The 18,195-nt window shown below is 36.9% G+C and overlaps 1 pseudogene; it reads left to right on the top strand.

Annotated features, from left to right (window-relative positions):
- The window catches only part of LOC149251615 (protein RETARDED ROOT GROWTH-LIKE pseudogene), a 44,490-nt pseudogene extending 30,705 nt beyond the window's left edge, over nt 1-13,785 (top strand).
- Nucleotides 13,786-18,195: the final 4,410 nt, after the last annotated feature.

Raw genomic sequence — 18,195 nt, 5'->3', positions numbered from 1 at the left:
ATCCATTCCATTCCTTATCATTTCCAATTTTTCATGAATAAAATTATTCTGTTTAGGTTACTGATAACATTCATCATATCTATCCATCCTTAGATGTTCAATTAGAAGAATCTTTGACTTATGTAATCTATTTTCTGAAGATGCAAAATTTAATTAAACTAATGATAAAGATGGATTCCATTCGAATAGTAGTGGTCTTATTAAAATTACTGGTAGTAGTTTTCATCACACCATGGATGATTTGATTTAATATTCAAAATGCAATTCTACGATTCTTGAAAGTTCCAGGACTTGTCAAGACATCGAGGCACTTCAACTTCCATTTATGGTTATGTCAAGTTCTTGAAACTCTCTTTAGGTCCCTAAACAAATTCATGTTTGGATCTTCTCACAAAATTCTTTCCTTTGCATGGTTTCACTAAATGCAATTTCCTTCATGAAACGTCTTCGGTATTTTGGACATAGCTCTTTTAACTTTCAAAATTTGGGTTCTGATCAGATTGAATATTTTGTTTCATATGTTTCATCTTCATTAAAGTATCTTATATCGAACTCAGGTTTGGAATGTATATCTCTGATGGAAGCACAAAGCCATGAAATGATCATTTTAAAGATTATCATTGGATGAAGGATTCCTACCTATTAGATACATTAGAAAGTAATAAACTCCTAGCGTTTGAGTTGAATATTATAATGGTAATCATTTTCTTCATGGCATTAGATATATTCTTCAATGTCAATGAATTCTTAAGTTATCTGAAGAGTCAAATTCCTCTATTTATGCTTACCTATTGTATCTTAACTAGTTTCATGTGTTTTCTATACTGGCATTCGTTTTTTATTTTTCCGATGATTGTAACTAGTTACAAGGAAATGGATTGTCACATTCAACATACAAGGAAGAATATTCTATTGTTCAAATCATTTGAAAATTTTTTCAAACCAATATATCTACGTTTTCCACTAGCCTAGAATTGTATGTATTGATTGGCACATCTGATCATAAATATGGTTTCGACAACTGTCTTTCAATTAACCATCACCAATATATCAATTCATAGTTATTTTGTATCGATAGATATTTATGGTTTATCATCTCACTATTTGGATACTTTTAATGAAGTTGATGCACTTCAACCTTTGTTGATGGTTATGTTAGGCCCTTAATATATTGGCAGGCCTTCTGGAGATGATCAATGTCATTTTCCATTACAAGACTCTCATCATAATACCATGCCATTAACTCTTTTTTTTCAAGGATTTCAAGGTTTTCAAGAGGATTGTTTTTAATTTTATGATTCAATTTATGATTGTTTGCAAGCATCTTACTTAGAAAGCCCTTGTGCTATAAATAGGATTTGATATTTTCTGATGTTTTCTAAGGAGTAAACCAAAAATACAAGTACATTTACAAGAAATTTTGAAGGTTTGCTTGATTGTGGTTCCAATAAAAAAGGTAAGTTGGTGTTATAGACATATTTGGGAACTGCAACCCCAATCAAATATTTCCATAAACCAAGGGCTTCTGAGTCCCTAAAAGTGTTGTTTCATACCCTAAAGGAGCAAGGTCAGCTAATTACATCACCTCCCAGAAGTTTTCCATGAAAATCTACTCGGAACTGGTCAAAGCAGGACCATACAGACTGCCCAGTGCTAAAGGTGTGATGCATCTCACCTGCCACATGCAAAAAGTGCGATGCATACTGGAAAGCCATTTCATAGTGTGCGATGAGCGACAGTAGACAAATGGCACAAGAAGTTTGCTAGGTGGAAACCCAGAGAATCTTCTAGAAACTACTCATTTGACACTTACCTCTCTGAGTTCACCCAAGGATGAGTAAGAGATCTAAAATCTCCATGTGGAACCAGGAACTATCATAGAGATGACACTAATAAAAATCCCTAAAGTTGACTCACCCCACTGCAAATATCTATAAATGGATCCCTCGTCCAAGAGATCCAAAGGTTGGAAATTGGTAATTTGAAAAGAGGTGTTGCTGGTTTCTCTTTGAAGACATTGTTGGGTGATCTTGGTTTGTGTGAGGTGAAGAGGGCTTTCAAGTTGGGAGGATGGCACTGGGTCACACCAAGTGGTTGTAATCCTCTCTTCTATGACTTTTCACTAATAAAGCTATTTGAGTTTTCCCCCATATTCATGCGTATCTCTGAATGTTGTGTTGTTATATGCATTTATTTGGTGAATATATATCTGATCCTATATTGTTTACAATGAAAGATCTCTATGCTTTGATGGTATTATGCTGCTGTGAATCTACAGGTGCTCTTTGAAGTTGGACAAGTAAGGAAGTAGTGGCGAGATTCTGTCAAAGGGGAAAGGAAACAGGCAAGGAGCCAAGAGGAATACTGAGGTTGGTACTCTCTGCTTCTTTTCCCATCTCTCTCTCATAAAGGAAAAACAAGTGACTTTAATCTATTTGTTTCTAAGATAGCTACCCATCTTAGTGGGAATAGCAGCTCTAAATAGACACTAGATTTCCCGATAACAAAATGGCGACTCCACTGGGGAGCGATTAGTTTGATTGTTTGTCTCTATTTGTTTGATTCATAAACCATAGACGGAGCCTAAAGTCAAGCCAGCTAGCCTTCGAACTGCATTTGCTATGCAAGTGCAAAGTAGATCAACGCTGCTTCAGTCAATCTTCGGTTTGTTTATGAAATGAACAATTGACTTGCAAACATCCTAAGTGCCCTAGAGGTAGCTTGAGTAACCTCATTAGATCAGCCCTATACTTTATAGTTACTAACTATCATTTGCTCAGCCTAAATCCCTGAACTAAACTGCAAACTGTGACCAAAAACCAAGTTAAAGTCTCGTTCCTTGACCATCGCATCCTGTCTCCTTGGCAATCTGGATGGGTCGCACCTCCTGTGTGCAGTAGGTGGGATGCATCCCTGTTTCCCTGTGTTACAGGTGCGATGATCAGACAAGACTAGATCTGCCTCCAGATTTTGGTTTTTTCTTCATTTTCTTCAGTTTTATTAAGGAGTTTTGCTGTCTGTGATCAGTAGACCACTATTGAAACCTCCTTCTTTGCATTACCCAACCTCTATTGTACAAAGAATTGTGAATGTTTTTATGTATTGTGCACCATTTATAGTTCTCTTTTACAAAATAGCAGCTTGATCGAACTGTCATCTCTTGATCTGGAAGTGTCGCAAGTGTCGTTTTCAGTCAAGGAAAAGAATACTTCTCTTTTTGATAGTCGATTACACTGTTACTCTTGTATTTTATCTGAATTTATAAGTATTTCAAGTGTCGAAAGCAGTTTTCAATTCAAAATCATGAAGTGTCGTCTTGTCTCTTTTTCGTTTTTTGAAAAGAAAATTGTTAGTACTGTCACTTTGAAAGAAGAGATAATTCAGATTTGTATTTAGCTTTCTTTTTTTCATTCACACATTAAGAAAGTGGAAAACAAATACATGCGTGTGCATTTGAATTTAGACTGCTTGTTTATTTTGATTTAGGACAGTGCATCTAGTGTGTGCTCTCTGCTCTATGTTGAAAGGATTTCATTTCTCTTTCCTTAGTAGCTAGGATTTTCATTGCAAAAAGAAGATTAAACGACTATTTAGCATCTTAGGTTGCATTTTAGGAATTGTATATCTACATCACACGGTGAACCTAAAAGGAAAATTTCTTAAGAAAGATCAACTGTAAAATAAATTTAATGAACATAAAAATCATTTGGAACCTAACGCACAACATCTAGAAGTCTAGGCTAGATACGTATTCCGGCATCGTAAAGCCTGGTAACTGGCGCTTTCATCGTAGGTTGGGTGATTCCTCCTCTTTGAGACGATAAGTCCCAGTACGGACTTGTGCTCCCACATACCGTTGAGTATATATTGGGAGACCACAATAGGATATATCCTTTATCCTTAGGAAGCCGTGTCTACCGCCCTATCAATTGCAATGCACTGAACATAGCATTTCAGAAGATTGACTGTCGTACCGTAAAAAGTATTCTACAATTTTGTGATTGGTTTGGTAATCCCTCTGTCTAGATTTTTAGAGTAGTCTCTTTCGTTCCTTTTCAGACTCCTTAAAGGAAAAGGTCCATCTGAGCACTTGTCACTTCAGGCTCATTAAAAGTCGAAGGCGACTAGAGTCATCTTTAGCTTTTTCTCGACTCTTAAAAATTGAAAAAGCAAGTTGTGTCAAAGCGTCTAAAATTTATTTTAATTAGAATAACATCACTTTTCCCTTATTGGTCTTAGGTTGAGAAAATGGAGTCCACCAACTAAGGATTTCCCCTTGGGGGAAGTCCTAGTCCTTTCTCCTCTTGGGGAAATGTTGGTGCACCTCATATGGCCACATTGTCCCTTCCAGGACTGAAAATTGGCTTGCCTGTATGGCCTTTCTCGACCTCTGTCATTCAAAGCACTGTGATTCCTGAACAATCGAATCAACAACTAGATGATACCAAAGTTCCCCCCCAACCTTCTACTTTGTTTGTCTCTCCCTCTCCTTCTTCCTCTTCGCTTGGTAAAGACAATAAAACTAAAATCCAATTAACTGGGAAGAAGAAGAAGGGGAAGGAGAAGAAGAAGAAGGAGCCAATGGAAAAAAGGGGCAACCATGCATCGTCTAGCGAAAATCCACACACTGCATCGTCCAAACCTAAATCTCCATGTGTCATCTGCAAAGGAGACCACTATCACTGAGATTTCCTTGCATCCCACGGATCCTAAGGGACTAGTCTCCCCGCTTGCACAATTTGGTGTCGTCAACCTCTGACGATCATGTTGAAAGTACACCATCAACTAGTGAAAGCGAAGTCACCAGACAAAAAGGAAAATCTAAATTTCCCTGCAGACTGTGTGAAGGAAACCATGCCCTCCACCGTTGTCCCTTCCTGGACGATGCTAAAAGAGTGTTGGATAATCGTCTTGTAACACCACAGCGACTCCCTCCTGGGTACAATAAACTGCTGTTGAATCCATTGCTAGTTGAAAATCCTATTGACCCACCTTTGGAGTCAGTTGAAGCACCTATCATGGAAGATAGACCCTCTGAGTCCACATCGGATCAAAGTCAATAGGTCGAGACGGCAGTCGACCCCATCTTGACTTCAAAAGATTTACCTTCAGATGATACAGTCACCGAAGAGAATGAGAATGACACCATTCAAATTTTTTTCATAAACACATAATCCAGTGAACATGGGGGCAGTCTTCCCATTCATTTACCACAGGAAGGAAATTCATCATAGTTGTATCCGGTCGTTTATTCGGTCCCACCTCCAAGCAACCTAGTCATTTCCTTCAATTGGAATCTACTAGGCAAACCCCGTTTACCATCTAATGTACCATTTCAAATCATAGTGCAAAATTACAAAATGGTCATGGTTGGTACCGTCATAGATGAAGGGGCTTCTATGAGTATCCTTTCCTCAACTGCTTGGAAAGTGCTTGGTTCGCCATAGCTTTTGCCTGAGATGCGCTATCTGACAGGCTTTGATAAAGGAACCAGTCGGCCATTAGGGATCCTTCCAAATTTTCCTATAACGTTGAGAAGGAAAACCAATTATCTAAATGTAATGGTAGTCCAAGGACCTTTAGGTTACAATCTACTCCTAGGACGCGACTACACTTATAGCATGGGAGCCATCGTCTCCTCACTCTTTCGAGTAATGTGTTTTCCGAATGAAGGCAGAGTGGTCCAGCTCATAGACCAACTTTCATTCCCCAGTTCACACGTAGCTAATAGTAAAATTCCATCCCTAACAGGTCTTTTCGCATAAGGAATGTCTCGTCAATCTCCAGTCCGTCCACCTGATGAGCATGAGTGATTCGATGTTCAAGGCTGAAACCCAGGGGGCATGCACCTTGGCCTGCTTCGGCAGGAAAACCTCGGGTATAGGGTAGGTTTCCACAGAGGATATATGACTGGTCTGACATACCTGTCCATTTAGGAAAATGGGATTAGAATGGAATAAGATACCTCTGTCAGAAGGTAGGCCTTTCCTGATAGAACAAATGTTTTGTCTGCAAATCGAAGGGTAACCTGGAAAGTTAGGCCTTTCCCGATAAAATAAATGTTTTGTCTGCAAATTGAAGGGTAACCTGGAAAGGTAGGCCTCTCTCGATAAAACAAGTGTTTTGTGTGCAAATTGAGGGGTAACCTGGGGAAACTCTACTTCGGTATACCTGGGGGCATGCAAACATTTTGTGTGAAAGTGAAAAGCAACCATTTATTTTCTTAGTTTGTAGGTTCTTAACCCTTTAAACTCGTAGGATTGGTCATTCCTAGCTTACATAATGAAAGGAGTTGGAGCATAATTTCAAATGGTGCAAGCTCCCTAAAAAATGAACCTATCGATGAGACATCCTTATTATACGACTGGCACGAGCAATTTTACATGAAGTTCAAGCTTGTTAAAAATTAAACCTAGCAATGAGCATATGTTCCACCAGAGTTTAAGCTCATTAAAAAATGAACCCACCTCTGTAAATAACCATTGTGAATGCATTATCATCAGCTTTTGAGCCTTGGTCATGTTCTAACCATCACCTCCACTCCATTGTTGCCGTTCATTCACCTCCATTTGATTGTTTACTGCTTTTGAGGAACAGCTACAACGAATGATCCTATTTGCTGCCTTTTTACACTTCCATGATTGGAAAGTTCCAAACCTTACCTGGAACTAGCTGCTATCTAAAAACATCACTCGTTCGTCAAAAAATGAGTCTCCTTTAAGCTCTTTTCATCTGACTCGTAAAATATGAAAATATTGTCGAGCGATTGGCCTCTCCATCTTGTTAAAGTGATTGGAAGTGCTATCCCTCCTCTAGATTTTAATATTTTTGGACCTGATGGATTATTACACAAAAAGATCGAGCGTTTGTCTTGTTTGGCTCGTTAAAACTATCGAAAAGTCATCCCTTTCGCATTGTTTTATACATTTTCGTACTTAAGGGATTATGTTACGAAAAAGGAATATTGTAGTCTTCTTTCCGTCTCTTTTTAGACTCTCTAAAATTGAAAAGGACCGAGTTATCCTTGTCATTAAACTCATTAAAACAATAGCGACAAACTTGTCCATTCAGACAAGACCGAGTATCACTGTCCCTACGCTCGTTAAAACATAGCGACAGGTTTTACCGAAGGGCAAATTATAGAACAAGCATATGTTATCCTCCTTAAGCTTGAAAAAAATAAAGAGGTACTGGCTAGGAATCACTGGGGAAAATTGGGAAGAAAACTTGAAGAAACTTTATTAGTAGCAGGTCGCTCTTGAACATGACACTTTCACTCCATCACCATGATTGAGTCAGGTTGGGTTACTCCATTCACCGGTCATATCACCATTGGTCCACCGTACCATCCACTTTTGGGGTTAATGCTACCAGTCCATTTCAATGTCACCAATATGTTCAACAAAAGTCGCTCGGAGAATTCACCTACCCAGCTTGTGTCTCATCCGCTACAATACCTTCACGCTTCATTCTTTCATGACCGCCACCCTGAACGTTGTATCATCAGATCGTTTTCACCTCTACAAAATAATTTTCTCCGTTCTGTGTCGTAGATGTGGGATCCATTAATACCCTCCTACGACGGGTCACTTCTTGTCGACATCAGGTCATTATCCAGGAAGCCTACCTAGGGACAACCCTTCCAGTACTTTGAAGCTTGCATGCCTCAATGGCAAGTTTATCACTTCCGGCGACAGGTCTACACTAATGGCCTTCAACCAAAATATTTTGCGTGGTGTTCGACATCAACTCATGTATTCACACCACATGAATTGTATTGTAGTACCTTGAGGGTCATCATCATTATCGGTGATTCCTCTCGCGTCTGTTAACAGATTTCATCATTGGCTGGTAATCAGGCGATGTCTATCCATGTTCAAGATTAGGATACCTATTCACATGGATCGATTTATACTTTGGGTGAAGATTGACGAGTTTTGAAGACCCCGGATCTAGTTTCATCCATCCGGGCTGCAATATATTTAGGAAAATAAATACATCAAATGTACATCATTGCTGCATAGGTAATGATCCAAACTAAGGGATGATGGCTCTACCAGAATCATCAGTCTACACACAGACGATTGTCTATCCTATGTACATGAAAATGAATTTATCAAGCTGAGCATGGGAATGCCCGCCTCAACCAGATCATGAAAATATTATGAAGATAATGTATTGTATTGTATCTTATTACAGGTCACCTTCCAGTGCGAGAAACCTCGGATCCTCACTATAAAGCATTTCACCCGACATCAAAGGATTTATGACTTCATGCTTTAGGGGCAACTGTTATAGACATATTTGGGCACTGCAACCCCAATCACATATTTCCATAAACCAAGGGCTTCTAAGTCCCTAAAAGTGTTGTTTCATACCCTAAAGGAGCAAGGTCAACTGATTACATCACCTCCCAGAAGTTTCCCATGAAAATATACTCAGAACTGGTCAAAGGAGGAGCATACATATTGCTCAGTGCTAAAGGTGCGATGCATCTCACCTGCCACATGCAAAAAGTGCGATGCACACTGGAAAGACCTTTCATAGGGTTCGATGAGCGAGAGCAGACAGATGGCACAAGCAGTTTGCTAGGTGGAAACCCAGAGAATCTTCTAGAAACTGCTCATTTGACATTTACCTCTTTGAGTTCGCCCAGGGATGAGTAAGAGATCTAAAATCTCCATGTGGAACCAGTAACTATAAGAGAGATGACACTAATCAAAATCCTAGAAGCTGACTCACCCCCCTGCAAATATCTATAAATGGATCCCTCATCCAAGAGATCCAAAGGTTGGAATTTGGTAATTTGCAAAGAGGTGCTACTGGTTTCTCTTTAAAGACATTGTTGGGTGATCTTGCTTTGTGTGAGGTGAAGAGGGCTTTCAATCTGGGAGGATGGTGCTGGGTCAGACCAAGTGGTTGTAATCCTCTCTTCTATGACTTTTCACTAATAAAGCTATTCGAGTTTTCCTCCATATTCTTGTGTACCTTTGAATGGTGTGTTGTTATATGCATTTATATGGTCAATATATATCTGTCCTATATTGTTTACAGTGAAAGATATCTATGCTTTAATGGTATTATGCTGCTATGAATCTACAGGTGCTCTTTGAAGTTGGACAAGTAAGGAAGCAGTGGCGAGATTCTGTCAAAGGGGAAAGGAAACAAGCAAGGAGCCAATCGGAAGACTGAGGTTGGTCCTCTCTGCTTCATTCCCATCTCTCTCTCGTAAAGGAAAAACAAGTGACTTTAATCTATTTGTTTCTAAGATAGCTACGCGTCTTAGTGGGACTAGCAGCTCTGAATAGACACTAGATTTCCTGATAACAGTTGGTGAGTAGGTATAGGTCAGTTGATAGGGCACATCTTTCTTGCGATGGAAAAAACCTTCTATACTCTATGAAATCTATTAGAGTTTTTATATTTTTCATTGGACATGATTTTATATTAGTTTTAATCACTTCTAACTTTGTGTTCACAGGTCAGGTACTACGCTGGTTACATTGGAAATCCAATTACACTCAGCCTTGACCTTATATCCATTTAGGTTAGGAGTAGGTCTAGTTGCATGCTAATTTCCCTTGCACACTCATCCCGCATTTTCTCTCCATGTAGTCTCTACATTTGTGTTGTTTTCTTACTTTATGTTAAGCACGTTTCTTGGAAATTTAGTTTTATATTTGATTTTTTCTTTGATATTCTTTCCTTGTTTTGACACATATTTTATTGTGTATTTTCTTTAATAATACTTTGCATGAAAGTTGATGGTTATTTTGGTGCAAAATAAAATGTGGAAAAACTTGAAAAGTGAATTGTGATGAAAAACAATGGTTGGATTATCTGTTACCTCTTCTCTATTTGAGTTTACATATATTTAAATTTGATGATGTGTGGACGAAAGATATGATCTGTTTTGGATATAAATCCCTTTTCCAAACATGAGACTCATATCTTTACTAATATCATCAATTATAACTCACCATTTTATTGAATGGAGTTTTGACATGTCGACCCAACCAAGTAGAGAAGGGAAAATAGAAAATTTTTAAAGTGAGCATGTTAAGTTTAGTTATCTTTCAAATCCCTTAAACAAGGACCAACCTCGCCTACTCTCAGTATGTTGGGATCTCTCTTCCACCCATGTTACAAATGTTTAATAAATTCTTCAATCATATCTTTAAGAAAATTAAATTAAGGGGGAAGAAGAGAATGACTTCTTGCACAGAGAGGTGAAGAAAGAAACTTCGCTAGGGTATTGAATAAGCTTGGTGGCAATTAAGCGATGCTTGTGATTCCTTTAGGTGACTCCATCATGGTACTAAATAGGCTCGGTGGCAATGGAGCAACATCAGGGAATGTGCTTAACTCTGATCATCAAAATCTCGGTATATTTATTATCCTTCCCCCCTATCGGGACAATTGAAGTAGACTAATCTTATGTAATTGTGTTTCTAGTTGAGCTAGGAATATAAGAGACTATATATTTAATAAGGATGAGTGGAAAAGTTAGGGAAATTTACATGCTGAACCAATACTACCTAAAATATTGAGACCTTGCACTTAAATATACACTAGTAGGAAACGATGAAATTAACGACTAGGTGAATAAAAAGGTTAGCCACCACAATTTTTTCAAGTGAATTACTACTAAATTTGAGCAATTTTAAGTGACAAAACTAAAAATGACTAACTTAAATGACTAATTTAGTCTAGCAATAAAATATATGACTAGCTAATAAGTGACTAAACTAAAAGAAACTAACTTAAATGACTATTTTAGTCTAGGATTAAAAAATATGACTAAATAATAAGTGAAAAAATTATTTCATGATGAGACTACCCTACAAGCCACAAAATTTCTATCATATCCATGAGTTCAACAACAATTTTTGGTTCAAGATATAGCTAATTTGGAAAAAACTTGGCTCTAGAGCCTAGGATTTCTTTCCATCTCTAATGTTTATGGAAAAAGAGATCAATTTCTAAAGAATTTGGCAGCCAAACTATCACCTTTCCCATGTTGAATCCCTCTACTGAACATCATGGAAAATCTCCATAGACTAGTTATCCTTACTAAAACAAACATTTCATTGGAAATGATCATTAATCCTATGACATTACTACTTCACTATACCTTTTGACCACAGAGAGATTATTTTGATGTCTACCCTTCTTATTTCATGACAAAACTACCCTACAAGCTATCAAATTTCTATCATATCCATGAGGTGAACACCAATTTTTGGTTCAAGATATAACTAAGTTGGAAAAAACTTAGCTCTAGAAGCTATGTTATTTTTCCACCCCTAATGTTTATGGACAAAGAGATATCAAATTTCTAAAACATGTGAGAGCCAAAGCATTACCTCTCCCATGTTGACTCCCTTTATTAAACATCATGAAAAATCTTTATAAATTAATTATCCTTATTAAACCAAACATTTAATTGGAAATGATGATTGATCATTACAATGACATTACTATTTTTCTACACTTTTTAACCACACAAAAGTTCTTTTAATATCACTAGAATTCATTTTCGATAAATCAACCAAAAATCCCTTCAAATAATATTCGGTGACACAAAAACCTAAATTTTTTCATAAATTAATAAGTATATATAATAAAAAATACCTCCCATTAAAAAAAAGAAAATAAAGGAAAAGACTCAACCTTTTATTTAATGGAATTTAATTCCCCTTGAAAAACACGAGAACATTTCATTTAAGCTTCAATTGGAATTTAATTCCCCTTGAAAAACACAAGAGCATTTCATAGGAGCATTTCATTTAAGTTTCATTCAAGGTTTTATTTATTTGTTTCTTTCAAATATCATAATTGTTTATTTCCCTCCATTTGAAAGGTTTGTGCATGGGAAGGATCAAATTTTTTATTTCCCTCCATTTGAAAGGTTTGTCCATGGGGAAGAAGGAGAAGGAATGGTGCAGCCATGCCATCGCACGCGGGTTGAAAGGTTTGTGTGTGGGCAGGAAGGAGAAGGAAAGGCATGACCATGCCATCACACATAGGTTTAAAGGTTTGTCCATGGGGAAGAAGGAGAAGGAAGGGCGCAACCATGCCATCACACACAAGTTTTAAAAATTTACGCCAGTTTGCACGTTTTTTGCATTTTTACCAGTGAAATACAATTTCATCATTGATAAAAGCTTTTAAAAAATGTCATAATGAATGATTGACATATGAAAAAATCACGAGTTTCATATACATATCTATATATATATATATATATATATATATATATATATATATATATATATATATATATATATATATATATATATATATATATATATATATATATAGGCTGGCAGTATGCGGCGCCTCACAGATAAAAAAATCTGAAGGGTCGATGGTTGAGGCCACTTTCGGCTTCGCATGGTTGCCAGATTTGAGAGCTATTCTTTGGGAGGGGCTCTCACTCGGACTCCCAGTGTCCCATAATTACTTACAGGCACAGGCATGTATCTTGTGAAACACATTCCTAACAAAGTCCTTGTGTTCATGTTCCTCTTGTGTTGAAGGGCATATGCAACAGAGAAGGCTAGCATTGTGAACCTAGAGGCATGATTGCTTACTCTGCAAGTATCAGACTGAGGCCAGCACTTGATGCCTTCTCCCTCATGCATTTGGTCACATGTCATGATAACAAAGGGCTTAAGTGCTTTAAATTATTCATCATTATCAATAACATATGTTCGATTCGTGCCCCCAAAAAATAACTCCATAGATGTTATTTCTTGCGCCAGGGAAATTACAGTGCTTGGCATGAAAATTTGTGGGTCAGCCATGTCAAGTTCTCGTATTATTTCCCAGCCACAAACGAGGTCCACTGGATTCCAAGGGAGAGAATAAATTAGTCATTGAAGTGATCTGCGAGTCTGTAACTGGACTCCAGCATGAAGAACACACTAAATATATTCTCGTCAAGGCCTTCTTCTTTTCCACTAGTGTGGATTTGAAGAGCTTGTAGGTGGAGCATTTTTTCGACATTATGCCCCCTACTACACGAAATGAAAACTATGTCATACTCAAGTACAACAACACTTTACAACACCATACATCACATGTACCTATGAACGACACTAAAGAGAGAAGGGAGTCTTGGAGCAATTGCCATTATATGGTAGTCTTCCAATATGGATCTATTGTATTGTTCAACATTGTTGATCATGAAGAAGAAGGATATTTATAAATTGCTAAAAAATATGCTTCAGGTTTACTTTCTGAGGAAAGAAAGGATGATTATGTTGTAGTGGAGAAGCCATCTTTGGAGACATGGATGCAAGGTGGTCCAGACTATATAGTTCTGAAGAGATTTGATATTGATGGAATTTGTATCATTGGAAGTGTGCTTGGACAAAGTATTGCTCTTGACCATTTTGTTCGACAGGTTGATGGTATGGTGGCAGAGTTTACAATTTAAATCGAAGAATGGAAAAAACTGGCACATTTACCATGAAGCAAGAGAAACTCTTTCAACTTGTAGGAAAGGAAAATTCCAATCTTGGTCTTTTTGAAAGGTCAGATATTGCCTAGAAAAATGCAAACTATGCACAAATTTGGGAGTATCTTCGAGATGAATATGAGCTAACCCAGTGGTTTGGTAGTTTGGACTTTAAACTCAAGTTTGTAGAGCATAATGTTCGCTATTTCCTGGAAATACTGCAAAACATAAAGTTTGACTTCTTGGAGTGGCTTATCATAATATTGATAAGTGCAGAGATAGTTATTGCTATCTATAATATTGTTCAGGAGACTGTATAAATTTGTTTGGGAGACTGAAATATATCCAGTATAACTCATTCATGTGATATGCCACTGGTACAAGGTTGGATAGATCAAGTAAATATTTGCTTAAATAAATGAAGCCCATCAAATTCTTTGTGGTGGACTTCATGTGAACAGAGGAGACCGACTAAAGTCATTAATTTCTTAATACAACCCTCATCTTTAGTATGGATCCTTTTCTCATTCTCGGAATCCCACTTCTTCCACTGACCAGTGACAAACTCAAGAGTTAGAGTCGCTTCCTTTGGAGTTCCTGCTTCTTTGGGTTTGTGCATTGCTTTCTATAAATTTTCTGGCATAGCTTCAACTACCTATTTTTTAAATTTCACATCAACATCATTGGATCCTTTCACTATCACTAGTTATGTCTGTCTTGATCGCCTATAGGTTTGCAAGAATGACAAATTTCTCGTGTGTTGCTATGGTTTCAAGCCATGTTTGATTGCAAAAGTGGATCTTATGTGATTTGGGTCAAATTTTTTTGATGATTTGATGTGGGTTTGAGCTATGGACAATTGGCCTTTTTGTTGTTTATATGTGGGTGTGAGGTGTGGTTGATGAATTTGATGTGGTTATGAGCCATGGCTAAACAATAGCTAGTCCTCAGTGTTTTTGGAGTCTCACAATCTGAATCCAAAAATAGCAGTATTGCACAGAATGAGGACCATCCTATTTGAGCCTCGTCCTCACAATAATAGCAAAGGGATAAATATTCTGGAATGAATGCCTTGAAGGATCCTTCTGCTTCCAATAATCGTCCAATGGATCAAATTTCAAGTAAGTCATATTCTCATGGCATAGCACAACATATAGAAAAGACCCATAATAACAGTAATAATAGAAGAAACTATAGGAGTCAGAGGGATGAAAGTGGGGTGGTGTTGCTTGTGAATTATTTTCAGAGCCTAGTTATCTCTCCTAGAAGTGCCCACCAATAGGCCCTGCAACAACAGGGTCTGCATCAACATACACTCCACCAACAATGGACTCAGAATCACCACACCACAAATTCCATGATTACTCAGTCATAACCTCCACATGGACCAGAATTTAAGCTTAAAATTAGTTAATTCAAAATGAAACAAATATTTAAAACATGATAGTTATTGTAAGAATAAGAATATAGACCAAGGACTACATGTGTCAAGGGCAAACTCCACACACCCAACAAGAGCACACAAAGCTATGTAGATTCCAGAAAATGTGGATAAAGAAAACACTTGCTTCACAGTGTATTGACAACCTTGCTTTGTTTCAAGTTTCAACAACCTATTGATAAACAACTAAATTTAATTTCTTTAAGATGCATCCTTTTAACCAAAGTACCTGTATTATGCATTGACTCTATTAATCTCACACCTTATTGACTAGGAATGGTGGCCAAGCGTGTAGAATATGGATTATACTATACCTCTTAGTTTTAGACACGATGCAAGAAGAGTATTGACATTCAATCAGAGTCTCTTTCACATTTATGGTTTGAATCAATTAACATTTCTAACAAAATACGATTGAATCCTAACAACAAATATTGAGTGCAAAGGTGATGGTACTGAAAACCTTTTGTAATAAAGCCAAAGGTTATTTTGATCACCATGTCCATGGTGATACATGAATATATTTAAATTAAGTAAAAATTGCAGACAATTCTCTATATTTACAAAATCCTCAAAAAATGGGTATAAGTAGGCATAAACATATATATAACGACATTTGTTGGAATTCTGACATGCACCGCTAAGGCTCACAATGCTTCTTGCCAAATAAAAACATTTGAAGAACCAAAAAATCTAGTTATATACAAGTGGCTCTCAATGCATGAAAAAAGAGAGCGATTGAGAGAAAATGGTTTTTCAACACTCTGTTATGCATTGAGAAAGTCTACATATTTCTTTGTGGTCAAAATTGTTATCAATTTCTATAATTTTGTGAATAAAATTATATGCTACTTGGAATCTACCTAGCTTACAATAACTATCTACAATGGCATTATAGGTGCACTCATTAGGCATGCAACCATGTTTCTTCATATAGCTGATGACATTCATAGCCTCCTCAAACATTACAAGGTTTGAATAACCTGCAACAAAGGCATTGTAGGTGACAATGGAAGGACTTATTCCTGAATCCATCATTTCTGAGAAAATCCTTGAAGCATCCTGCATAAGACCCTATTTGCAGTATGATTTGATGACAATGTTTTATGACATGATATTTGGCTTCTCGCCAACCACTTACATATCTCTTAGTATAGCTTCTGATTTCCTGCAATTTCCTTCTCTATTATACATGTTTATCAAGGAGTTGTATGTAAATAAATTTGGTTCCCACCTATTTTGTTTCATGTTGTTTAACATGTCAAGGGCTTGATCAGTGCACCCATGCTTTACATAGATGCCAATCATGGTATTGTAGGTCACTAAGTCTGGGGAAAAACCCCATCTTTTCAACTCCATAAAGGCATTTTCTCTCCTATAAGAAATTACACTTGCTAAATACAAGCACAAGTGCTTTTAGGAGTATCCAACTGGGATAAATGACTTCCAAATATATATCTTCTGCAAGGTCCTTCAACTCCACTATAAAATTACCATTTCCATAAGCATGAAATAGGGAAGAAAAAGCATTTTCATTTGATTTATAACCTCCACCCTTCATATCTGCTAAAACAAATTTTGCTTCCTTCCACTACCCTTTCCTAGCTAATGCATTAAAACGAGCATTGTAAGTAGAGGAATTAGGAAAAAAATCCTTCTTTTATCACTTGGATATATGTTTTAGATCCATATTAATTGATCCACACCATCCATAAGCCCCAATCATGGTATTATAAGTGTATTTACCTAGAATATGTCCAACTTTCTTCTTTTCCTTAAAAAGTCTAGCAACATGATTATGCATACCATTTTTACCACACACAACTACCATAGTATTCCACATGACTTGATCAAGGTTATAGCCACTATGATTCATTTTATCAAGCATTAACATCATCTTTTGTAATCTCGCCAATTTTCCATACATTGTAATGATAGCATTGAAAGTGCATAGATTAGGATGACAACCTACATTCTTCATCTGTGTGAAGAACTCCAAGTCTTTCTCCTCTCTTCCTTCTTTCCTAAATGCATATATCAAGATTGTGTATGTAAAAACATCAAGCTCCACTCCTTTTCTTAACATTGTATCCACCAAAGAAACAACTTCATTACAGAATCCAACAGTATAGTAAGCTGAAATCAATTCATTATAGGTGAAAGTATCAGGTTGGCACTCTTTTTTGTTCTCCATTTTTGTCAAATACCGATATTTTCTCCATGAACCTTGATTTCCAATAGACATTCAGAATATCATTTTATGTGATTCTACCTAAGCAACATCCCTATTCCTTCATATTTTTGAAAATATTGGATGCTTCTTCATACAACTCTCCTCTGCCATAGGTAGCTATAATGGTATTGTAGGTGCATTCATTAGGTCTAATTCCCCAAGTTTTCATCTCCTCAAAAAGTAATACAACTTTGTTCCAAGAATTACCCATCTTGCCATATACATCAAGCATTACATTGTAGGTGATAATAGTCAGTTTAGATCCAACCTTCCTCCATTATCTTGAATAGAGATTTCACTTATCGATACATATAATTCTTGGAATAAGTAGAAATTAAAGAGGTATAGGCATAGGCATTCATAGGATAACCTTCTAGGGGAATATTATGAAACAAATAAGTTTCTTTAGAGAATTGAGCTTCTATGCCTAAAATCTCGATCATGACTGCAATTGTTTGTGCATTTGGCTTGTGATCCTCATGGTTTCTCATCCATTCAAATACATCCAAGGCCTTCTTCCATTCTCTAAATTCACGTATCCATTTTAAAATATCTAGAAGATCCCCTTCGTATATTAGGATTGAATCTATAATTTCACCCAAATTCCCATCTTGTTGAATAATTGAGTGTAAAAGAAAATCACCAGTTTCTATCATGGTAGACAAAGGGTGACAAAAACATTATTTAGGCTTTAGCACTAGGTTTCCACCCCAATTTCTCTTCCTAGTTCTATCTCAGTGGTGTCATTTTGTATTATTAATGGGAAAAAATAGGGAAATTATGTGGTTGTAAAAGCAACCCTCCATTTAGCATTTGTAGTGAAAGGTGGTCACAACACATTGGTTTCTAGCATTTTGGTTACATCCAATTATCGACATTGCAGCTTGGGACAAGAAATGAAAGAAGTTTATGGTAGCAAGAGGAGGATTTGTTACAGATGAATCTTCATAAATGTCTATCACAAGATCTTCATTTCCCTTGAATAAGCTCTTGGGAAGGACAGTTGAAGAATATGAATTTTGCAATCCATTGAATCAGAAAATGCTCGCAAGAGAA

The sequence above is a fragment of the Pinus tabuliformis genome, chromosome 7 (assembly GCF_031772625.1).
Source record: "Pinus tabuliformis cultivar Carrire ecotype Pingquan chromosome 7, CPIR1, whole genome shotgun sequence".
NCBI classification, from domain to species: Eukaryota; Viridiplantae; Streptophyta; class Pinopsida; order Pinales; family Pinaceae; genus Pinus; species Pinus tabuliformis.
The sequence above is the reverse complement of the archived record's forward strand: the minus strand, read 5'-3'. Positions and strand labels throughout refer to the sequence as shown.